The sequence below is a fragment of the Scyliorhinus canicula genome, chromosome 7, assembly GCF_902713615.1.
Source record: "Scyliorhinus canicula chromosome 7, sScyCan1.1, whole genome shotgun sequence".
Lineage (NCBI taxonomy): Eukaryota > Metazoa > Chordata > Chondrichthyes > Carcharhiniformes > Scyliorhinidae > Scyliorhinus > Scyliorhinus canicula.
The window spans coordinates 128,095,551-128,121,882 of record NC_052152.1 but is presented as its reverse complement, the minus strand read 5'-3'; positions in this window follow the sequence as shown (position 1 = coordinate 128,121,882).

Below are 26,332 nucleotides of genomic sequence, written 5' to 3'. Positions count from 1 at the left end.
AACAGTATAACCTCCATGGTTCTGACCCTCTACTCCAGCTGAGAGAGAAGCTCAATTACTTTAAATGATGAATGTGCAATGATATAGGGCAGTAGTGCTGCCTCATGGCGCCGAGGTCCCAGGTTCAATCCCGGCTCTGGAGAACACATTCTCCCCGTGTTTGCGTGGGGTTTACCCCCACAACCCAAAGATGTGCAGGGTAGGTGGATTGGCCATGCTAAATTATCCCTTAATTGGAAAAAATGAATTGGGTACTCTAAATTTATTTAAAAAGATGTGCAATGATATATGCCAATATATATTACAGGTGTCTGTAAATGGAGCTTTCCAGCCCCCTCCCACCTTGCAGCCACCTCCACCCACCAACCCTTGTCACAGTGACTAGTTTGAAGGTGTAAGTCACATAATGGCAGGCTGTACTCATCAGCCACAAGCAGGCTGGCCCCAATGGGCCTGCAAAATCCTTTACTCAGTTATTGAAGTTGTAGAACACTCAGACTAACAAGTTTTAAATGTGTCAATATGAGCCTTGACACATTGCAGAGCACGAGTGGCAGAGTCAGAAACTTAGCCAACATTTTTTAAAAAGCTGTTCATCAACACATAGTTGATTATTTCTGGTCTCCCCGATTCAAAAACCCTCTGTGGAGAGATAGATAACAAAGCAGACAAATGAAAATGGCCGCAGAGTCATGGGTTGGAGTTACAACTGTACGTTCACAAACCGAATAGACAAGGCTTCACAGAGAGACAGCAGAGAGAGAGCTAGAGTTATCAGGGTCTCACTTTCCTTACAGGCCACAGTGCACACAAACAGTGAGAAATCCAAAGCTCTTAATAGCTCCCCTAGCCCACGCAATACTGTTCTGAACCCCATGTAAATACATTTTAATGTGTTATTGCTTGATCAAATAAAAGAATTTGCAATAAAACTTGCTTGTTTTCCCATTCACCCAAAGCCAGCATGAGGGAGAAGGATGGTGATTTTGTGTTCTGGAATCACTGAGTACAGGTGCACAGCAAAGGCAGCAGAGGTGATAGCAACCTCAAGCTACAGTGCTCATTAGCTGAGGATGTAGTTTAATAGGACTCCCATGGTGGTTACAGGTTCCAGCTAGTTTGGCTCCAACTCTACATCCCCACATGTTTGGATGCACTGTGGACTTGGCTAAATCATTAAGCATCATAAATCTTTAAAGTACGTACTCAGTATTGGCACAGTAGCTTATCTCTCCATTGATCCCAGAATGACGGTGCTGCTGGCTGACTTCTCCAACCTTACCCCTTCCCCAAGGTCACTGAGGCCCAGTTGTTGTACTTTGGATGCTGCCAAGATTGAGATGCAACTCACTCTTGACACACAAGGGAGTTTATGTCACAGGATTAATAAAAGCCACTACGGAGCTATCAGGCTGTGGACCACAGGAGAGAGCCTGTTAAGCAGAAAATGGACAACCTTAGTACAGCCAAATCATTCCAGAAAATAAAACTTCAAGCACTTGATCAAAGCATACACTGGAATATTCTAACATAACTCAGTAGTGTGCTGCTGATACTCCTGTCCAGTGTTCCCTCTGCTGATGTGAAGCAATTTTTGGGACTGTTACAGTTCTGAAGTGCAAATTACTGCATTACCAACAGGATTCTTACCTGTGCAAAAAGGGTGGTCAGCAATGCATATGCCCACTCTCACCTCATTGGAATGTCTCTGAGCTTTAATGAGTTGAGTTTACTTAGTTTCTTATTTTTAGGCTTTTTATTCCCCTTCATCAATTAAAAACTCCCTCTCTCCCCACTGCCCGCAAAGTTAGAAGTGGCGGCATCTGCCATTTTCTGCCGGGTGTCATCGATACCCGGTGCAATTCCGTACCTGATGCCACACTCAATGCCTGAGCCATTCTATATCTAGTACTACACTGTACCCAGTGCCATATTCTACCCAAACCACTCCATACTCGGTGTGACCAATGTCACTCTATAGTCAGCGTCATTCTGTACCCAGAGTTTTTTGTTCTAACAATTTATGTTTATATCGTGCCTAATGAATCTTCCAAGGTGATTCATACAAGCAAAGTATGACATCGAGCCATATAAGGAGGTATTGGGTCAGATGACCAAAATCTTGGTCAAAGAGCTGGATGTTAGGGAGTGTCTTAAAGGAGGAAATCGAGGTAGAACAGTACAGCACAGAACAGACCCTTCGGCCCTCAATGTTGTGCCAAGCCATGATCACCCTACTCAACCCACGTATCCACCCTATACCCGTAACCCAACAACCCCCCCCTTAACCTTACTTTTATTAGGACACTACAGGCAATTTAGCATGGCCAATCCACCTAACCCGCACCTCTTTGGACTGTGGGAGGAAACCGGAGCACCCGGAGGAAACCCACGCACACAGGGGGAGGACGTGCAGACTCCACACAGACAGTGACCCAGCTGGGAATTGAACCTGGGACCCTGGAGCTGTGAAGCATTTATGCTAACCACCATGCTACCCTGCTGCCCCTAGAGGCAGGGAATCTGTGAGGAGGGTATTCCAGAGCTTGGAGCCCAGGCAACTGAAGGCACAGCCACCATGGGGGAACAAATATAATTGCGGATGCACAAGGGGCCAGAGTTAGCAGAGTACAGATACCTTGGATGGTTGTGGGTCTGAAGGAGATTACAAAAACAGGGAGGGATTTGAAAACATGGATGAAAATTTTAAAATCAATACATTGTTTTACTGGCACAACCAATGCAGGTCAGTGAGCACAGGGGTGACATGTGAATGGGACTTGCTGGGCATTAAGACACAGGCAGCAGAGTTTTAGATGAACCCCATCGGGATGTGTACAAGAAAGCTTCAAAACAAAGTAATTCATTCATAAAAATTACTTTCAATACAGCCCAAAAAAGTGTCCATTATCCAGACTCTTTAATGTATCACTAACAGAAACTGCAAGTCCTTGAAACCTCTTGCCCCTGCGTAAATTGTGAAATTGACAGCAGAGATCAGAGAACCTGACTTGCCCATCAACCACTCAGTGTTTTTTTCTGGGGCTCACACTTCAACAAAGCGTGGATATCTGCGCTAACAGCCAACCATACATGCCTTGAAAGGCATTCCTGAAAAAATGACAGCCGGGAATCAGGTGAGGAAATCCCGCAATCAGGACCAACCTGCTATTTTTGAAGGTCTCTTGAGTCATTTCAACTCAATGAAAATCCATCCCAACAGATTTAACCATTGCTACATTTAAATGGAAGGAATTTCTGCTCATCCAGTATTGGATGTCAGGTAAGCAGTCTGATAATTTAGCAACAGAGGAGGAATTGAGAGAGGGGATAGTGAGGTAGTGCTGGGTGTCATCAGTGTCCATGTGAAAACTGATGCTGTATCTTTTCTGTTGATGCCGCTTAAGGGCAGCATGTAGTTGAGAAACAGAAGTGGGTCAAGGATTGATCCATGGTATCCTATGCTATTCCATACCCAGTGACATTCTGTATCCAGTCCCATTTTGTTCTCTGTGCTGTCCTGTATCCTGTAACATTCCATTATGTTACGACACACTTGGCAGTCAATTCCAGCCCCCACTTGTCCTGGAGTCACAATACAAGTTAATTAATCAATAATTCTCATAACGTACCTGAAGTCTTTGGCCCTTAGCTGCCTAATGTTAACAAGCACCAGGTCTGTAAGATGAAATCACTGTTTATTTTTTACAAGAATAATGATGAAATAGGCAGAAAATGCAGGTAGCTAAATATTAATAAGTACCTAACTCCTACTTTAACTTGCTTCCCACCCTCTACATACAAGCAAACAAAACAGAGGGGTGGAAAGGGGTCTGAAAAACATAAGTGAAACAGAAAAGAGTTTTTGCTTCAGATTATGGTTCCTTGCATGCTTTCTACACAGTAAGCTTGCAGATTAGTCTTTGTTTTTCAGCCTGTACTCATAGTTTGCTGGAGAGGCTGAGTCCTTGTTTCATCAAACTTTGCTTTCAGTCGTGGCCCGTCCTCAGATGCTGTAGATTCAGGAACCCAACACCCTCACAAGACTATCGGACAGGGAGTTGGGAGGTCGCTTCAGGAGAGAGTTACAGACTCTCCAGACAGCAAGCTTTCTGGAGAGAGTTTAGCTGAATCATTTTGGGGAAGCCTGGCAATAGCTTTCTGAAGAAAGCTCCATGTTGCTGAAATTGATACTGGAACCAAACTCAATCCTTGGAGCTCTGAAAAACAATCCAGTACGATCAAACTAATCACCACCTGTTACTGGGAAAAGCACAGCTTTTTGGGACAATTCATTGTCCAGCAGTCAAATCACTCAAACCGAGGCCCAGCCAATCTCTGTCATTGGTGCTGGTCAGTCTCCACCTCCAGTCCAAACCAGCACAGGCATCTGATTGAATTATCATAGAATCATAGAATTTACAGTGCAGAAGGAGGCCATTCAGCCCATCGAGTCTGCACCAGCCCTTGGAAAGGGCACCCTACCCAAGCCCACACATCCACCCTATCTCCATAACCCAATAACCTCACCCAAACATTTTGGACACTAAGGGTAATTTAGCAAGTCCAATCCACCTAACCTGCACATCTTTGGACTGTGGGAGGAAACCGGAGCACCCGGAGGAAACCCACGCACACACGGGAACAACGTGCAGACTCCGCACAGACAGTGACCCAAGCCGGGAATCGAACCTGGGACCCTGGAGCTGTGAAGCAACTGTGCTAACCACTATTCTACCATGCTGCCCGTTAAAGGCACAGGTCCCTACTTTCTTGTGCTTCAAATAAAGATACAGGCTGCTTTTAATGACACATGCCCATAAATCATCCATGGATCAAAAATGCAGCGGCAAAAATAAAAGAAATGGGAAATTAATGGAAGAAACAAAGAATAAACAGGAAGGACTCTTACAATAACCAGTATCATTCTGTATCCAGTGCTGTTCTGTACCCAATGTCATTCTGTTCCTGGTGTAGTCTGTACACACTTGATATAACATGCACAAAATATTTACAAACCCAATAACTTTATAATTCTCCTATCCCCTACTACAGCACTCCACCATCTCTGTACTCAATTGTCCCCCAGCGTGATGTCCCAGACCCATAGGGAATCGGTTACATCACTGTTCTATCCAAATACTCCACTTTGGAAGATTTGGCAGCAACAGCCTGTGCCAGGATGCCTTCTGTCAGTCAGTATTGTCCTACTATTGGAGAGGCTAAAAATGTATATAGGTCATGAAGGTTATGCTTTGTCTGGTAACCAAACAACCCTCACAACTTATGAATTACTCAGCTCAGTTTTTTTCTGAAGCTGTGCCAAATGCCCTGATGGCTTGCCCTGTTCAGATACTGAACGAGGCAAAACAGCAAGATCAGTGGGCAGCTCGGTGGCACAGTGGTTAGCATTGCTGCCTCACGTCGACGAGGTCCCAGGTTCGATCCCGGCTCTGGGTCACTGTCCGTGTGGAGTTTGCACATTCTCCCCGTGTCTGCGTGGGTTTCGCCCACACAACCCAAAGATGTGCAGGGTAGGTGGATTGGCCACGCTAAATTGCCCCTTAATTGGAAAAAATTAATTGGGTACTCTAAAATTATTTTTAAAAAACAGCAAGATTGCAGAGTCACTCTGATCTCAAACAGGTAACAATCGGGGGGAATTGTCCTGCAACATTCCATCACCCAAACTGGATAGCTTGTCATTCATCTGATTTTGAGATCCTGCTGTGCACAAAAGAGCTCTCAGTTTTCCTTCATTATAACAGTTACGGCATTTCAAATGTGGAGTGCTTTGAAATGCCCTGAAGTTTTTTCTTTTTTTAAAAATGTGTTTTATTACAAACATGTATCAAAACAGGTTACAGAAAATAAACACGGCGGGTAAGATACTTTGCAACAATCAACTATACAGTCTGTACAGATTTTTCCACTTTTTCACCCTCCTCCTCCCCTGCGACAAACAGTCCCTCAAACACGGTCACAAACATCCCCCACCTTTCCTCAAACCCCCCTGCTGAGCCCCCTAACTCATACTTTATCTACTCCAACCGCAGGAAGTCGTACAGGTCACCCAACCAAGCCGCAATGCCCGGTGGCGATGCCGACCGCCACTCCAGCAAATTTCGCCGCCGTGCAATCAGAGAGGCAAAGGCCACGACATCGGCCTTCCTCATCTCCATGAGCTCCGGCTTCTCGAAAACCCCAAATATCGTCACCAAAGGGTCCGGGTCCACCTCCTTCTCCATTATCCTGGCTAAGACCGCGAACACTCCCGCCCAGAATCTTCCCAATTTTTTGCAACCCCTAAACGCGTGCGCGTGATTCGCTGGCCCCCGCCCACACCTCTCACATTCATCTGTTACCCCCTGAAAGAACCCACTCATTCTCGCCTGAGTCATATGCACTCTGTGCATCACCTTAAACTGTATCAGGCTCATTCTTGAACAAGAGGGGGTCCCGTTTACCCTATGCAGTGCCTCACTCTACGCTCTCCAATTGATCTCCCCTCCCAATTCCGCTTCCCATTTCTCCTTGATCTTCACCACCCGCTCGCCTCCCTGCTCCCCCAGCCACTTATATATAGCCTGAAGTTTTTTTCTTAATAACATCTGCTAAAATGTGGAGGTGTGTCGATGTTGAGTGAAGCCAGGGTCAGTTTGGCGGTGACGTATTCACAGTTGATTTGCCTGTCTAGGCTTTAACTAGAGACCAGCCACTGGGTCTGTGTCTCATTTTGCCACAGAGTGATTTTGTGATCAGGAATCAGCATCTTCTCCTCACCTCACAGTCCATGTGCTGACTTTTGTTATCTGCCTGAGTGGGGTTCTGCCTCAGTGATCAGCAGTAACTAAGCCTGTGCACTGCCCAAACCATGTGGTCAATAGTGGAACATCCTGGCACAGAGAGGGAAGGATGGGAAAGGACTGCAGGTGTTCCAAATATTTGGCAAGAAGGGGTAAGTTTGTATGCTTTCCAATTGGAAGATACAGTGGCGTGGGAGTGAACCCATTCAATCCATGCGTGGCCTCTATATTAGAATCATTTCAGGAGTGGAGAAATGGAGATGCTATTTTTTCAGTAGAATTTTATGTTTGCAATTTGCGTGCTCCCTTGTTGAGATGCAGCCCCTTTTGCCTCATTGACCTTCCAACATGAGTTCAGAAAGTGAATGTCAGCCAACTATTCAACAGGCCGGTCAGATGCTCACCCATTTCTCACCTACATTGGCTCCTATTTCAGTAATATCTTGATTTTAAAATTCTCACCTTTGTTTTCAAGTTCCTCCAAGGCCTTGACCCTCCATGTCTCTTCCCACATTGCAAACCTCCGAGATATCTACTCTCCTCTAATTCTGGCCTCTTCTGCATCCACAATCATAATTGCTCCACTATTCAGTTTCCCCGGCCTTACGCTCTGGAACTCCCTCCCTATACCTCTATGCATCATTACCTCACTTTTCTCGTTCAAAACACTCTTTAAAACGTACCTCTTTGAACAAGCTTTTGGTCATCTGACCTAATATCTCTTTATGTGGATCCCTGTTATATTTTGTGTTATAAATCTCCAACGAAACACCTTGGGATTATTATGTTAAAGGACCTATATAAATATAAATATCAGTTGTTGGCTAAGGGAGCTGATTTAGCACAATGGGCTAAACAGCTGTCTTGTAATGCAGAACAATGCCAGCAGGGCAGGTTCAATTCCCGTACTGGCCTCCCTGAACAAGAACCGGAACATGGCGACTAGGGGCTTTTCACAGTAACTTCATTGAAGCCTACTTGTAACAATAAATGATTATTATTATTAGATACACTTTATCAAAGGTGCAGCTGGGTATAGGTCCCTCAGACTAGTTGAATTCATCCTCCTCCCCATGCCACCATCCCCCCACCAAAAAAACCTCCCCACCTCCCACACTCCCACTAAGTCATATAAGATGCGGCCAGTGTGATTCCCCTTCCCATCATCTAACCAAAAAGTTTCAGAGAACAGACATTTCCTTTCTTCACCTGAGGCCTCTGAACCAGAAACAGGTGCTCGCTCATTGCAGGGCTGGGAAGTGGGGGTGGAAGACCAGCCCCCAGCGCAAAGCAAGAAGTTGTGCTGAACTGTACACAGATTGCTGACAGCCAGCTTTCACTCAATGTCACACAGAGACACAGAAAAGGAGTAATCACTGATTGATAATAAATGTGAAACTGATAAAGCCTCACTAACATCCCACAAAGCTCTATTTTTCCTAATTCTGATGGTACTCATTGATGTGTTTCCACCACACAGATGTCGATGATGAGTGTGTGATTTGGCATTTTATAAGACATTCTTCACACCTGAACCAGTAAAATAACTTTTTTACAACCTGCATCAATCTGAGTGTGCAAGCTGGAGTTGGTGGGGCTGTTAAAAGCAATCTTGTCAGACGAACCCATCCTACCGCAAGAGGGCAAAGCAAACAAGACTCCTTTTGTTCCTAATGATCCCCTTATACAAACGGAACCAGGGAAAGAATCTTGACAAGGCTTGACATTAAGTAGAGATTGAAAGAGACAAGCTGAGCACAGTCCTATCCAGCCTGGGTCTGGGACCAGCTGTCTGAAAAGCTCTGGTGGTCCAGTAGCTAAGCAACAAGTAATTAACCATAGTCCACAAAGGACTGTAGGCATCACTCTCCATGGAGGGAGACAACTGGTTATATAGGTTGAGTGGCACTGCTTGCAAGCATGGAGCAAGACAAGGAGCAGGCCAGAGGGCGAGGACAAGGGCCCTGAGGTTTAGGCTGTTTCCAGGTGTCTTATTCCACAGCAAAATGTCACCCCACCCCGCAACAACCCACCTCCTTAACCTTACCCTTTTCTTGAAAGTCCCCTTTCAAGATTCACAACCAATCAATTTATCAACAATCACAGAAAGATCCTCGTAAAATGAAAATGCCTATTGTTGGTATCTGGTTACATAGTGTCCAGTATATATTAGCATGGGTCATTATTATTAAGAGCAGCAACAATTTTAATTTGTGTGGATCCTACGGGCAATGTCACCATGATTATAGAGTAAACATGTCATTTTAACAGCATGGGGAAATATTGTTAATTTGACAGGAAAATGTCCCATTAGTTATTTATAACACTGGCCAGATGATAGCACTGATTTTAGTGAAGTTAGCCTTCACTAATATGTTCTGCATAGTGCACCATAAGAATATGCTAACGATAAATTCATATTTGGTGGAAATATTCAAGACTTCTGATAAACTATACAAGGTTTTTTTTCATTCTGTAGGAGAATTAGAGGGCTTTGTCCTGCTTGGTGCATGATATTATTCAATATGGTTATTTCATGCAAGGGGTGTAATTGGATTCTATATTATCAGTAATCTCACAGGGTAGAATGATCAAATGACTCCTGAGCAGCAAAGTGGAATGAACATAGGCATTCGCTGTAAGGTGTCACCTTTAATTGGCGAGAGGACAAAGACTAAATGATCCACAATTGTATGTTTGTTTTTTTGATTGGAGAATCTGGAGATTCTGCTGATTGTCGATTCTCACTAAAAATATTTTCAATATCTACGATGCAACACAACTTGATCATGATATTTTATTGATCAAAGAACTCATAAAAGCACCAAGACAGAGTGGGACAATAGGCAAGAAGACAAAAGAACAAGATTGAAGTCAATGAAAAATCTCTTGAGAATCATATACCGTGTAAAATGTTATTTATTCACTCTGAGCCCATTCCTGTCCTGGAATTTTTACCTAATGAAGCCCACTGACAGTAACCTTATATTAGCAACAGAATAAACAGAATTCCAGCCATCTTTCCATCCGCTGTTCACAAAATAATTATGGACGCCGAAGGCCAGAGAGCCCAGATCATCACATTCATCCAGAATGACACATGGGGCGGGATTCTTCCATAATCGGCAGGGCGGGCCACTCAGGCGGGACAGAGTGGCGTGAACCACTCCGGCGTCGGGCCGCCCCAAAGGGGCAGAATCCTCCGCACCTTCAGTGCTAGGCCCGCCCCGGAGTGGTTTGCGTCCCACCGGCCGGCGGGAAAGGGGCTTGGCGCCATGCCAACCAGCACCGAAGGGCCTCCGGCCGGCGCGAGTTGGCGTATGCGCAGGAGCGCCAGCGCGTGCTGGCATCATCCCCGCGCATGCGCAGAGGGCTTTGTTTCCACGCCGGTAATGGCGGACTGATACAGCCGCCGGTGCGGAACAATAGAGTGCCCCCACGGCACAGGCCAGGCCACCGTGGGGGCACCTCCCGGGGCCAGATCCCCCCGCGTGCCCCCAAGAACCCCGGAGGCTTCCCGTGCCGCCAGGTCCCACTGGTAAGGACGACTCCAATTTACGCCGGCGGGACTGGCAAAGAACGGGTGGGACTTCGGCCCATCGCGGGCCAGAGAATTCGGGCGGCCCCATGTCCCTTTGAGTCGCGGCAGTTCCTGCCATTCCCCGAGGCGGGCGGCACGACTCACGTCGGGGCCATTTTTGGGGGGCCGGAGAATTTGGAGGACGGCGGGGGCAGAATTCACGCCGACCCCTGGCAATTCTCTGACCCGGCGGGGGTCGAAGAATTCCGCCCATGAATATACTTATTAGGAGCAGGAGTAAGTCACTTCGCCTCTTGTGTCTGCTCCATCAGTTGATAAAATTGCCTACGTTATACCAGTGACTGCAATTCAGAAGTATTTAATTGGTTGTAAAGCAATTATGGACATCGTGAAAGGTGTTGTACAAATGTAGGTTTTATCTTTATTTCATTGCACATGTAGTATGCAGAGTGACTGCAATTGCAGGCCCAATGCTGATTCTCCAAAATAATTAATCACAGAGTAATCAATTAATGTTAGGAAAACGGCTACAGAGAAAGCAATTTCATTCTGTAGATAATATAACTTCACCTTATGAAAGATGTGGCTATGGGTGCCCACATGGGTCTCAGTTTTGCCTGCCTTTTGATGGGGTATGTGGACCATTCCTTGGTCCAGTTTTATTCAGGACCTTTCCCACAACTCTTCCACTCTTCTCTGACGATAGACTGACCACCAAGATTCACTACAACCTCAACGACTCCCACAGCTAACTTGACTACAACTCCTCACATCCCACTCCCTGAGAGGACTCCATTCCATTCTCCCAGTTTCTCTGCTTCCACCACACCTGCTCTATTGATATCACGTTTACAAACAGTGCTTCTGACATATCTGCCTTCTTCCTCAACTGAGGATTCCAACCAACCCCACCTCTCCCGCCCCCGTGATTGACAGAGCCCTTAACCGTGTCTGATCTGTTTCCCATCTCACTGCCCTCATCCCTTTCACTCCCTTCCAGAATCAGGATAAGGTCCCTCTTGTCCTCACTTTTCAACCCACCAGCCTCCACATTCAAAGGACCATCCTCCACTAGTTCCGCTACTTCAACATGATGCCACCACTAAACAAATCTTCTCCTTCCTCCATCCCCCCTGCCATCAACATTCCGTAGGAACCACTACCTCCATAACACTCCTCTATTTGCGCAATCCCTTCATCCCCCTTCCCCTGGAATTTCAGAAGATGCAACACCTACCCCTTTACCTCCTCATTGTCAATTAAACATTCCTGTCAGGTTAAGCAGCATTTCACTTGCACTTCCTTCAATTTGGTTTAATTGAACCAGTGAATAACTGCTCCCAATGTTGTCTCCTCGACATTGGGGACACTAAACACAGGCTGGATGACCACGTTGCAGAGCATCCTCACACCATCCATAATCATGACCCCAACCTTCTGTTGCCATTTCAACTCAGCACTATGCTCCCATGTCCACATGTCCATCTTAGGCCTGCAGCAATGCTCCAGTGATGCCCAACGTAAACTGGAAGGACAACACCTCAACTTCTGATTAGGCACATTTCAGCCTTCTGAACTCAACATTGAGTTCAACAACTTTAGACAGTAACTTCCCCCTTCATCTTAATGCCCACTCCCCATCCCTTTTGCAGTTTATTGTCCATTGTTTTTCTGCTCTCTGGCCTACCCAACTCTTCCCCCACTTGACACCTGTCTCTGGCTACTCAGTTGCTCCCATGAACACATTCTGCTATTTCATCTTTTGCCACTATTTTCATCCTTAACAACATCTTTAACATTCCCCTTTGTCTTATGTCCATCACAAATTTGTCTACATCTCCTTTGCCCCAACCTATGGTCTTCAATTCTGCTCCACTTCCTCCGCCCCATTTCCAACTACATAATTTTGTTCATTTCTACCTTGCTTCAGTTCTGTAGAATGGTCATTTCGATCCAAAATGTTAACTCTGTTTTTCTCCACAGCTGGGGCGGTACGGTGGCACAGTGGTTAGCACTGCTGCCTCACAATACCAGGGACCCGGGTTCAATTCCGGCCTCGGGTGACTGTCTGTGTGGAATTTGTGCTTTCTCCCCCTGTTTGCGTGGGTTTCCTCCGGGTGCTCCAATTTCCTTCTACAGTCCAATGACCTCTTCCTGTCCAAAGATGTGTAGATAGGTGAGGTTATGCCGATAGGGTGGGGGAGTGGGTCTTGGTGGAATGCTCTTTCAGAAGGTCGGTGCAGACTTGATGGGTGAATCACTTCCTTCTGCACTGTAAGGATCATCTGGTTTATGATGCCAGTTTGTCCAGCATTTTCTGTGTTTTAACCTTACCATTCTGACTTCTCTGGTGCCAACCCACAATATACCATGAATAGCACCTGTCTTTTTTATGCTAATGACACTATCCCCAGGATTTCTCAATTAGACATCTACCAGAAGCTCAGGAAAAAGGTAGATTGTATAAGTTGTTTGATAGCACAGAATTTGAGTATTACTGAGAAAATGTATTTTGTTGAAACATTTTGTCTGCAGTGAATTGGGCCCTGTGAATAAATATATGTTGCTTCCAGTACAAGTAAATGTGCCATACTGTGAGCCTGACTGACAATCTTAAATTGATTGTCAGCATGATTTTTACCACACTAAGGATTATTTAGCCACATTAATAATAAAACAGTAAAATCAATCTCTATCTGTTTTTTGGTACAGACTGACAGCTGTAATGGGAAGTATGTCAGACAACACAGCTCCTCTATCCAGCTTCCATCTCACATAACGTCCCACTGAGCCTCTCTTTGCTGAGGCTTTGGTTGCCCACCGCTTTTGCCCTGTACCATTGCATATTTCATAGAGAAAGGGGAAGAGATTACTTTCAGTGCGAGACAGCTGAAGACTTTTTGCTGAGCTGCTACAGGGAATACATTTACACATCAAATTCAACACTTCCTGGCAGATTATGCCATAATACAGAGGTGATGATTAATGTCCTTTAAGGAAGCCCCCAATCCTGCATTAATGAAGAGGTGATGAAGTTCACTCTCCTCAATCGTCACTAAAGAGCCCTGAGATGGGTAGTTCCAGATTTCAACACTTCGATTGAAGGAACAAGGTGAACGCGACATTTCATATTTAGAATGAGATATTGGAATAACATTCTCCTGTAACCAACTGAACTAAAATGGAAATATCAGAACAAATCAGTCATAAAGGTTTACAGCATGAAAACAGGCTCTTTGGCCCAACCTGTCCATGCTGTCCAGTTTTTACCATTAAGCTAGTCCCAATTGCCTGTATTTGGCCCATATCCCTCTATACCCACCATTCCCATATAACTTTCGAAATGCTTTTTAAAGCACAAAATTGTACCTGCGTCTACTACTGCCTCTAGCAGCTCGTTCCAGACACACCACCCTCGGTTCGAAACAATTGCCCATCTGGACCCTTTTATATCTCTCCCCCCTCACCTTAAACTTATGCCCTCTAGTTTTAGACTCCCCTACCTTTGGGAAAAGATGCTTACTATCTACCTTATCGATGCCCCTCATTATTTTATAGACCACTATAAGGTCATCCGTAAGCCTCCTATGCTCCAGGGAAAAAAGTCCCAGTCTATCCAGTCTCTCCTTATAACTCATATAACTCAAACCATCAAATCCCAGTCGAATCCCAGTAAATCTTTTCTGTACTCTTTCTAGTTTAATAATATCATTTCTAAAATGCGTCACCAGAACTGTTTACAGTACTCCAAGTGTGGCCTTACTAATGTCTTGTACAACTTCAGCAAGACGTCCCAACTTCTGTATTCAATGTTCTGACCAATGAAGCCAAGCATGCCGCATGCCTTCTTCACCATCCTGTCCACGTGTGACTCCACCTTCAAGGAGGTATGAACCTATACTCCAAGCTCTCTTTGTTCTATAACTCTCCCAAACATGCTTTTTTATGATGGGAAGTAAGCATCACTGTCTAGGTAGCATTTATTGTCCATTCTTAATTTCCCTTGAGAAAGTAGTGGAGAGCCGCCCTCTTGCACTGCTATAGTCCATGTGGTCTGCATGCACCCACAGTGGCTACATGAGCAGATCAGAGGCTATCTAGGAATTTAGTGGTGAGTATCTCACCTCCTGGAATCCCCAAAGCTGGTCGACCATCTACAACACATAAATCAGGTGTGTGTTGGCATACCCTTGCCTGGATGAGTGCAGCTTCAACACGATTCAAGAAGGTCACGACCATCCAAGACAAAGCAGCCTGCTTGATTGGCACTCCATCCAACTCTGTCAATATTGACCTGGGAAGTGTCATAATATCCACTTATGGATATAATGAGATGCAGACAGGCAGTGATTGACACACAGGATAATTAGTGAACACACACGACACAGAACAACCAATCACCAGACAGGACACCACTACTATAAAGCCCACAGGGCATTAAGACTCTGCTTCTTCTCACTGGATACAGCTACAGAGATAGTTAGAGGGCACAAGGCCATGAGCACCTTCTCCATGTGACAGAGAGCTAGTCTGGTCAAGCCAGTCTGAGGTTATCAATTTAGATTAATAGAGGGTCAACCCACAGCAGATTATGTACAGCAACAAGCAAGTTCAATAAAACAGTTTTGGACCATCTCCTGTGTCGGAAGCCTGATTCGAGTCTCACTGCATCCAGTTGCAGTCGATATTAGACCAACTCAGATAACACATCAGGAAGGACTTCTGCCAGTGAATGTAAGCGGAGGAAATGCATAAGTAGCGCTAGCTGCAAAAAAATTAAACAAAGGATCAGGGGAAACAGACAGTACTTTAATATGCCCAAAATCAACAGGAACAAAAAGGGAAGGGGCTGAATGTGCCCCTCAGATTCGGAGGCTTCATTGGAGTCGGCAGGACACAAAATGGCGGTGGAGTGCAACTCTTCTCCCCAGGCGACCAGTTGGCCATCAATTGAAGACATCAGCCAGACCTGACTGGAGAAATAAAAAGGTCAGTGGATGAGTCCCTGACTCAAATCTCGAGCAAGTAGGAGGAGATGGAAAAAAAACATTAATAATGTAATATAAATATTTTATTGTCACAAGTATGAAGTTACTGTGAAAAGCCCTTAATCGCCACATTCTGGCACTTGCTCAGGTAAGCCGGTACAGGAATTGAACCCGTGCTGCTGGCCTTGTTCTGTATTACAAACCAGCTATCTAGCCCACTGAGCTAAACCAGCTTTTCACCTGGGAACACCACCACCTGCAAGATTCTCTCCAAGCCACATTTGGAAGTATATCGCTGTTCCTTCACTGTCGCTGGGTCAAAATGCCTGGAACTTATCTCCTAACGGAACTGTGGTGTACTCACATCACATGGACTACAGCGCTTCAAGATGGCAATTCACCACCATGTTCTCAAGGGCAATTAGTAATGGGCAATAAATGCTGTCCTAGTCAGCAACGCCCACATCCTGTGAATGAGAAAATATTTTAATGAGTTTTTAAAAACTGCTGTGATTGGACTGGATTAGATTTGTTTATTGTCACGTGTACCGAGGTACAGTGAAAAGTATTTTTCTGCGAGCAGCTCAACAGATCATTAAGTACATGGGAAGAAAAGGGATTAAAAGAAAATACATAATAGGGCAACATAAGGTATACAATGTAACTACATAAGTACCGGCATCGAATGAAGCACACAGGGTATAGTGTTAATGAGGTCAGTCCATAAGAGGATCATTTAGGAGTCTGGTAACAGTGGGGAAGAAGCTGTTTTTGAATCTGTTGGTGTGTGCTCTCAGACTTCTGAATCTCCTGCCCGATGGAAGAAGTTTCAAGAGTGAGTAAGCCAGGTGGGAGGGGGTCTTTGATTATGTTGCCTGCTTTCCCCAGGCAGCGGGAGGTGTAGATGGAGTCAATGGATGGGAGGCAGGTTTGTGTGATGGACTGGGCTGTGTTCACGACTCTCTGAAGTTTCTTGCAGTCCTGGGCCGAGCAGTTGCCATACCAGGCTGTGATGCAGCCCGATAGGATGCTTTTTATGGTGCATCTGTAAAAGTTGGTAAGAGTTAATGTGGACATGCCAAATTTCCTATTGCTAACAGATGTTTTGTCGTTGGTGAATTGTAAGAAAAACTAGTATTCCTACCAAGTTTAGTGAAGACATGAGTGTTTAATTTGAGCTTTGGATTTTGTCTCCTTATTTTTTGTCATTTGCCAGTTCGAACATTAAAGTAACCTTACAAGAGTAAAAAAAAAACATTTTACAGGTGTTCCATGCACCTTCTGCCCTTGTTCTTCTAGAGGCCACAGGTTCGGTTTGGAAGGTACTATTGAAGGCTGCACTGCATTTTTTAGCTGCTCACTGCTGCCACTATGCACCAGTAGTGGAGGAAGCAAATGTTTAAGATGGCGAATTGGATGTCGATCAAGCAGACTAATTTGTCCTGGTATTCATCCAGGCAAGAGAACAGTATTCTATCACGCCACTGACTTGCGTCTGTGGTGGACAGACTTTAGGGGGGTTAGGAGGTGAGTTACTCTCACAGAACTCCCAGCCTCTGATCTGATATTGTGCCACAGTATTTAGATGGATGATCCAGTTTCTTTCTCATCAATGTTAACTTCCAGGAAGTTGATGGTGGGGTATTCAGTGATAATATGATTGAATGTCAAGGGGAAGTTGTTATATTCTCTCTTGTTGGAGATGATCACTGCCTGGCACTTGTGTTACTTGTCACTTATCAGCCCAAATTTGGATGGTGCACAGATCTTATTGTATATGGACACAGACTGCATCAGTATCTGAAGTGTCACAAAAGTTTACTGAACACTTCAATCATCTGTGAACATCCCCACTTTTGACATTGTGATGGAGGGAAGATCATCAATGATGCAGCTGATGGTGATTGGGCCAAGGATACTACACTCAGGAACACCAATGGGCGACATGGTAGCACAGTGGTTAGCACTGCTGCCTCACAGCACCAGAGTCCTGGGTTCAATACACGCCTTGGGTGACTGTGTGGAGTTTGGACTTTCTCCCCGTGTCTGCGTGGGTTTCCTCCGGATGCTCCGGTTTCTTCCCACAGTCCAAAGATGTGCAGGTTAGGTGGACTGGCCGTACTAAATTGTCCCTTAGTGTCCAAATGGTTAGGTGGCATTACAAGGTTACAGGGATAGGGTGGAGGTGTGAGCTTAAGTGGGGTGCTATTTACGTGGGCCGGTGCAGACTCTATGGGCCGAATGGCTTCCTTCTGCACTGCAAATTCTATGATTCTATGATTCAATGGTGCCCTGGTGCTGAGCTGATTGGCCTCCATAATCACAACCATCTTCCTTTGTGCAAGAATGGTTTCAGCTAGTGAAATCTTCTCCTCCTCATCCCCAATGTCTTGGATTTTATTATGATGCGGAGATGCTAGCATTGAATTGGGGTGAGCAGCTTTGAATCACTAGCTTTTGGAGCACTGCTCCTTTCTCAGATGAAATTATTTGGGCTCCTTATTTTATTGGGGCTCCTTGATATCAGCTGGTCAAATGGTGCCTTATTGTTTAGAGCAGAGTAGTCGCAGAACAGAGCCAGTCACCTGTTCAAATACCGTTACATAATCTGTCACTTGGTCCATATGAGAATGATACAACTGAGATAATAAATGACTGCTTCTTGCTATTGTACCAGTAAAGGAGAATGCAATGTTGATATTAGATAGGCTAAAAATACAGAATCGGGTAGAATTTGGGCTCTGCAGCAACAGTTTTTCGGCATTATGCTGCTTTTCACTCGTGGAAAATGGGGTTGGATTTGTATACATCCTTTAGATATCATGAAGGTAATAGGGGAAATTTTCACAGTGCCAGGGTTTGGTTTGATTCCCCGCTGGGTCGCTGTCTGTGCAAAGTCTGCAAGTTCTCCCCATGTCTGCGTGGGTTCCTCCGGGTGCTCCGGTTTCCTCCCACAGTCTAAAGACGTGCGGGTTAGATGAATTGGCCGTGATAAATTGCCCTTAGTGACCAAAAAGGATAGGAGGGGTTATTGGGTTATGGGGATAGGGTGGAAGTGAGGGCTTAAGTGGGTCGGTGCAGACTCGATGGGCCAAATGGCCTCCTTCTGCACTGTATGTTCTAAAATGAATTTACCATACTGACCACAAAACAATGAAGCAATGAATACCATTGTCCCCACACCCAGTTTCAGGGATTAGTCTGACATTTCTAATATTTAAAATGTAGAAAAGTTCCCCAGTCTCAATGGGATACATTCTCGTTAGCGAGTGAAAGAAAAGGAGGAAATTGTGTCCATAATTTTCAAATCCTCATGGATATGGAAGTTGTGCCAGAAGAGTAGAGGTTCACAAATGTTACATACCTGTTTAATCAAGGGGAGAGGGATAAACTGCAGGTCAATCAGTTTAACAACATTGTGGTGTTACTTTTAGACACAATCATCGAGGACAAAATTAATTGGCATTTGGAAAAGTGTAGAGGGTGGATGAGGATAGTTTACTTGATGTTTAATAATTTTTAAAATTTTTTTTTTAGAGAAATACAGCACAGAACAGGCCCTTCGGCCCACGATGTTGCGCCGAACTTTTGTCCTATGTTAATCATAGAATTTTGGACAATTTTTCATGGCCAATCCACCCAACCTGCACATCTTTGGACTGTGGGAGGAAACCGGAGTACCCGGAGGAAACCCACGCAGTCACGGGGAGGATGTGCAGACTCCACACAGACAGTGACCCAAGTCGAAATCGAACTTGGGACCCTGGAGCTGTGAAGCAATTGTGCTATCCACAATGCTACCGTGCTGCCCTTAAGAGGTTAACCTACACTCCATTATTCTACCCTAATCCAAGTACCTATCCAATAGCCGCTTGAAGGTCCCTAACTTTTCCGACTCAACTACTACCACAGGCAGTGCATTCCATGCCCCCACTACTCTCTGGATAAAGAACCTACCTCTGACATCCCCTCTATATCTTCCACCATTTATCTTAAATTTATGTCCCCTTGTAATGGTGTGTTCCACCCGGGGAAAAAGTCTCTGACTGTCTACTCTATCTATTCCCCTGATCATCTTATAAACCTCTATCAAGTCGCCCCTCATCCTTCTCCGTTCTAATGAGAAAAGACCTAGCTCCCTCAACCTTTCCTCGTATGACCTACTCTCCATTCCAGGCAACATCCTGGTAAATCTCCTTTGCACCTTTGCCAAAGCTTCCACATCCTTCCTAAAATGAGGTGACCAGAACTGCACACAGTACTCCAAATGTGGCCTGACCAAGGTTTTGTACAGCTGCATCATCACCTCACGGCTCTTAAATTCAATCCCTCTGCTAATGAACGCTAGCACACCATAGGCCTTCTTCACAGCTCTATCCACTTGAGTGGCAACTTTCAAAGATCTATGAACATAGACCCCAAGATCTCTCTGCTCCTCCACATTGCCAAGAACCCTACCGTTAACCCTGTATTCCGCATTCATATTTGTCCTTCCAAAATGGACAACCTCACACTTGTCAGGGTTAAACTCCATCTGCCACTTCTCAGCCCAGCTCTGCATTCTATCTATGTCTCTTTGAAGCCGAAAACAGCCCTCCTCACTATCCACAACTCCACCAATCTTCGTATCATCTGCAAATTTACTGACCTAAAAATACTGATCAAATTTCTGAAGCTATTTGATAAAATGCCACATAATAGATTTGATGGCAAAATTAAAATCCATGGGATTAAAGGGACAATGGCAGCATTGATACAAAATTGACTGAGGAACAGGAAGCCAGTGAGTAGATGTGAACAGTTATCAGACTTGAGGAAAGTATCTAGTGCCTGACTGCCAGTATTAAAGCCATTGTTCTTTCTCATACATATTAATGACATGGACTCTAGTATATAGTGCATAATTTCACAGATTGCATTGGATGGGAAATTCAATGGTACGCCTGGCAGCAGGGACAGGCGCCAAGGCCAGAGACCCCCACGGTACTGGTGACCAATGGGGTCAGGGGTGTGGAGGGCAGAGTGCTGGGGGAACTGCCGGGCTGGGGGTAGGGGTGGGGGTGGAGGAGGAGAGGAGGTGGGGAGGAGGATATGCGGGGGCAGGGGCTGCATTGCAGACCAGGGCCACCGTGTAGCCCGGTGGACCTGGTTGGGCATGGGGGTATACACCACGCTTACATGTCTGACTTTCACTCTCGGCAGACAATGGCTATCGGAATCCAACCAGGAATGGTCGCCTTCATCCAGGCCACCACAGTCTTGGGGGATGCACTGAGGCTGTACGAGCAGGAGCTGCTCGAGGGGGACCCTGTAGCGGTGGAGTCTGCCCCAGAAGAACAGGAACCACCTGGTGAGGATGGGGAACTGGCTGCCCAACAGGCCAAGGAGCAGGTGGGAAGGAGGTACCGCATGAGGCTGCCTGTGTACCGGTAACGCCTGTCATTTGAAGACCTGCGGGACTGGGCATGCCATTGAATACTCCAGCTGAGCAGGAGGACTGTGCGACATATCTGCCAGATATCGTGCACCTGGCACTGCAGGGTATGGGGAAGGATACTCACACTCAGTGGCCATTGAGGTGACGTTCACCCTGAACGTTTACACCATGGGGTCCTTCCAGGCACCGAGTGGGGACCTGGCTGGGATCTCACAGTCCTCGCTGCACAGGTGCATCCCCCCCATAACGGAGGCCCGACATGCCCAGTCGGCACAATATACCAAGCTCATTGTGGACCGAGCCCACCAGGATCCTCGGATTCGCTGTCATTGCCATAATGTCCCAGGTCCAGGGGGTTATCGACGGGATGCATGTCACCCTACGAGCACCAGCCCACGACGGGCTGGTCTTCACAAACCAGAAGGGGTTCCACTCCATGAACGTGCAGCTGGTGTGTGACCATGAGATGCGCATCATGCACTTCTGCGCCTGATACCCGGGCAGTGTGCCCGATGCATTCATCCTGACAAACACGATGGTTCCTGACCTCTTCGAGGCACACCCTTGGGTGAGAGGTTGGCTCTCTGGCGACAGGAGTTATTCGCTGCGGTTGTGGCGGATGATGCCTATCCAAAGGCCACAGACTGACGTGGAGACCCGTTACAATGACGCCCATGCCGTGACCCAGGGCATGAACAAGCTACGCTGAGGCATCCCGAAGATGCGGTTCAAGTGCCTGGAGCACTATATAGCATTATAGCACTAATGGAGTCTCCCATATCGTGGTGGCCTGTTGTATCCTCCACAGCATCACGCAGCAGAGGGGCAACATGCTGGAGGTGGTGGATGAACACCTTCCAACAAGTAGGACGTGGGGGGAGGGCAAGGATGAGTAGGACATGGGGCCCGGGCAGGCACAGGAGGCTGTACAATGTGTGTGCCTGGGCCGGCGCAAACAGGACACTCTAATCACCTCCAGGTTCATGGACTAGGGAATCTGACCAGCGGCATGGACACCTCATCCCACCCCCACATACCCCTCCCTGGTTGACCACCGACTTCAATGACACCCTCACTGCGCACATCAGGAGTGGAGGTGGCCTGCTGCGGTTCCCGCTCTGTGAACTGGGTCCCCTTTGGCAGCCGTCTTCTGGGGTGACCGGGCCTGGAGGGGCCTGGTGGCTTCTCGGGTGTCCTAGATAGCATAGTACCGCCCTCTTCTGCCTGCTGTCCATCAGATCTGCCTGCTGTCCATCAGATCCGCCAGGGTTCAGGAGTGGGGGGGAGAGTCTGAGATGATGTGGTGTGCTAAAATTAATCCTGGGGGTCACCAGCACAGGTCCCATAGTGACACACCTGCCATGGGAAACCATAACTCAGCAGGGTCTCACTTGCTCGCCCAATGCTGACCTCCACCTCGGCAACTGCCCTCTCTCCGAGCCCACCAACCAGGTCCAGTTCTCCGCTTCGGTGAGGAGCCACAGGTCTGACAGTCTCCCTCCAGTCTTTTCCCTCACGTGGCGTTTGTGGGCTGACACCAGCCATGGTGGTTGGTATGGGTGCTGGCATGTGGTTTAGGGTGGGGTGTGTGCACAATGCCGGCAGGTGGGGTCCGATCACTCTTCGGCTGGTCGGGGCGGTTCAGGTGCATGTGACAGGGTTTGGTGCCAGGGGCACCCTGCTGGCTTCTCACCCTGACCCTGGCCACCCTGAGGAGGTCATCCAGTTTTTTTGTGGCACTGCTGTCTGGTCCTGGCAGTGGGGCTCATGGCGTTCACGGCCTCTTCCATCAGCGCCCTGGCCTGCTGTAGCAGCCTCCTTCCCAGCCAGGGTAACCCACTTCTCCTCTATGACGTCAAGTAGGGGTCTCCAGCTCTGAGTCCACGAACCATAGGTGCCTCTCTTATTGGATGGGATGATGTGTGTGGGGAGTGGAGTGCTTACATGCGGCTGCAGCTTGTCACCTCTCAAGTGCCAATCCCGACTCTGGCGAATCCAACACCATTTCTTATTGGAATCGATCGTGTTCCATGTGGTGTTAGTGCTAGCCCATAAACGGTTGATGAATATCTCCGGGAAGGAGCCAATTCTACTGTCATAGAACACCACCGATTCTCTCCTGCTTCGCCGGCAGCGCACTCACGCCTGCTGATTTCACCATGGTGTGGGGGTGGCCACAATGGAAAACCCGCTCCCGGGATCTGGTGGGACGGAGAATCCCGCCCAACCATTTATATAGCACTTATAATGTATTAAATACTCTAAGATATATTACAAAAGATTCATGGAACATGATTTGACAATGAACTACCGAAGAAAATATTAAACTAGATGACCATAAACATGATCATAGACATGGGTTTAAAGGAGACAATGCAAGTAACAAATAGAGGTGGAAAGGCAAAGAGATAGTGGGTCAGATTTTCTGATTTTGGGGATATATCCGGAGGATCCGTGGTGTTTTACATGGGAAAATCGGCGGCGCCCCTTACCGATCCTCCGACTGGTGAGGGACAAGCAGCCGGGCCACAAAAACGTATGGAGCGGAATTCTCCCCTACCCGGCGGGGCGGGTGGTCCCGGTGCCGAGGAGTGGCATGGATCCTCCGCACTTTCAGTGGCTAGACCGGCCCTGGAGTGGTTTGCGCCGCGCCGGCCGGCGGGGAAGGGGCTTGGCACCATGCCAACCGGCGCCGAAGGGCCTCCGCCGGCTGTCACGCGATGGCGCATGCGCGGGAGTGCCAGCGTGTACTGGCGGCATCCCAGCACATGCGCAAGGGGGATTCATCCCCGCGTCGGCCATCGTGGAGGACCACAGCGGCCGACGTAGAACAATAGAGTGCGCCCACGGCACAGACCCGCCCGCAGATCAGTGTGCCCAGTGGGGGCACCTCCGGAGCTAGATCCCCCCGCGCCCCCCCCCCCCCCCCCCCGAGGACCCCGGAGGCTGCTCGCGTGGCCAGGTCCCGCCGGCAAACACCTGGTGTAACATACGCCGGCGGGACTGGTCGAAAACGGGCAGCTACTCGACCGCGGGCCGGAGAATCGCCGGGCAGGCCGCTACTAGCGGCCGCCGACCGGTGCGGTGCGATTCCCGCCCCCGCCACATCTCCGGCGCCAGAGAATCCCGCCCATGGTGTCCACAAAATAAACGGCCGGTGTATTGCTGGGTCCATGTCCGTGCATGCATATGTCGAGGACCTGCAGCGGTCACACTGTACAACATGGCGCTGGCCATGCACGGTTCTGATCTACCAGATAGTGTCCCCCTGGGCACCCCTTCGCCAGCACTGGCCACGCCCCACCAGTCCCCAAAGCCCTTGCCGAAGCCCTCCTGGCCAACAGCACGGCTCCTGCCTGACTGTGGCAGTGCTGGACACAGTCCGCAGCTGCCACACCAGGTTTCCGCATGGCTGGGACTACACGTCCCCCGCGTTGTCGTAAACTCAGCCCATCGGAGGTGGAGAATCAGGGGTGGGCCTTCAGGTGAGGACCTGAGGCCATTCCAACGGCTTGCAGCGGGCTCTGTGTTGGCGCCACTTCGGAGGGGGCGGAGCATGAGCAACCTGCATAAAACAGGTGCCTCCCCCGATTCCGCCGTAAAAATGGATTCTCCGCCTGATCGGCGATTACACACCGCCCTCAGGAATAACGTCAGCACGGTGGCACAGTGGCTAGCACTGCTGCCTCAGCACAAGGGACCTACAGATTCAATTCGGCCTTGGGTGATTGTCTGTGTGGAGTTTGCACTTTATCCCCGAGTCTGCGTGGGTTTCCTCCGGTTGCTCCAGTTTCCTCCTACAATCCAAAGATGTGGAAGTTAGATGCATTGGCCATGATCAATGTATGGGGTTACTGGGATAGGGTGGGGGGTGGCATAGGAGGTGCTTTTTCGGAGGGTTGGTGCAAACCCGATGGGCCAAATGGGCTCCTTCTGCAGGGATTCTATGGATTCTACGAAATCAACATGCTCCACACTGACCCCCCATAAAGTACTGAGGGACAAATTGAGAATGGCAAGTGGGGCTTACACCTTTCATTGGTGTGCTAGTCCCAATTTCTGGAGCTGCCAGTCAATCCGATTCGCTGGCGTTTCCACGAATCCCAGCACCATCAGGAAGGCTTCAGTTGCACCTGCAGGGCCTACAGGATAAGAAGGGCCATGGTTCCCCCAAGCAAGTAGGTCTGGGGTCTAACGTTGGGAAGGTTTGGGTACGTTAGGGAGAGGGGCTATGTTTAAGGGAGGGAGCCAGTGGGAAGGAAGCTGTGGGAGCGGGGGCGGCGAGGGGGCAGACCCAGATGAGCGAGCCCCCCCTCCCTTCCCACCCTTTTCGCATTTGATTTTTAAAAATTGGGCTGCCCACTGCTGCTTGGCTGCCCACGCCAAACGTTTTATGATGTGGGCAGAATATTATCAGGGCCAATTGGTTTGATAATAAACCTAATTGACTTTAACAATTCATTTAAATATGGCGAGTGGGCTGCCAATTCCGGTGCCCACTCACCTCCCGTTTTATGAGGGACAGCCGGGGGTATACAGGAAGGTGGTGGGATGGGTGCCTGCCCTATTTTCTCCCCCCCCCCCCACCAACGCCACCCCATTCCCCCCGTTTCCCGTCCCCCTCCGGAAGAAACACAGCCATAGCGGGCATGTTAAATTCAGCCCTCAGGGTGTGAATGTCAGCATTTTCGGTCTTGGCAACTGAGGGCAGAATTGATGGATACAGGGAACTGGGGGCACGATTCTCCGCACTCGCGGAAAATCGCGATGTCGGGCGTGAAAACGGCCGACTTTTGCGACGGCCCGACACGGCCCAGTTCCCAACATATTCACGTCCGGGAAATGGGCTAGGATCGGGGCCGCGTCAATCACGTGCGCGATGACGCTGGAACGCGGCGATGACACGAACACGCCCACGTGACGCCGCCCGACACCGTAAAAAGGCGCGGACGAGCACAGAGACTAGGCCAGGATGTCGGAGCTCAGGAGAGCAGCCCCGCGATTCGTTGAGGCTGACGTGGAGACGCTGCTCGAATCAATCGAGCAGAGGAGGGGCATCATCTGCCCGCGTAGAGGGCATCGCCACCCTGCCAGCGCGGTGCGCCAGGCCTGGCGTGAGGTGGCTGCTGCCGTCAGTGCTGTGGGGCAGACCCCTCGCTCTGCAGACCAATGTCGGAAGAAGATGCACGACCTCACCAGGGCTGCCAGGGTAAGTGGCAAGAGGGTGCCCCCGCGTCACAACCATCCCTCCCCCCTTTACATTATCACCCACCTCCCTCCCCCGGCACGGGGGGTGGAGGGGGATTGGGGCAGAGTGAGTTGAGGGTGGTTCACAAAGTAGTCACAGACCCCCGTGGAGAGATGCAATGGTCTTATGACAACTTGACCCCCATACTGTGCCAGTATCTGAACGGACTGCTGATACCTGCCGTATTGTAATGATCTACCTATGCCCCCTCCCCCAACAGGATAAGACCGCTCACAACACTCGTGAGCGGAACAAGACTGGAGGGGGGTTCGCCCATCCTGCACCCCCTCACCACGTTTGAGCAGAGGGCAC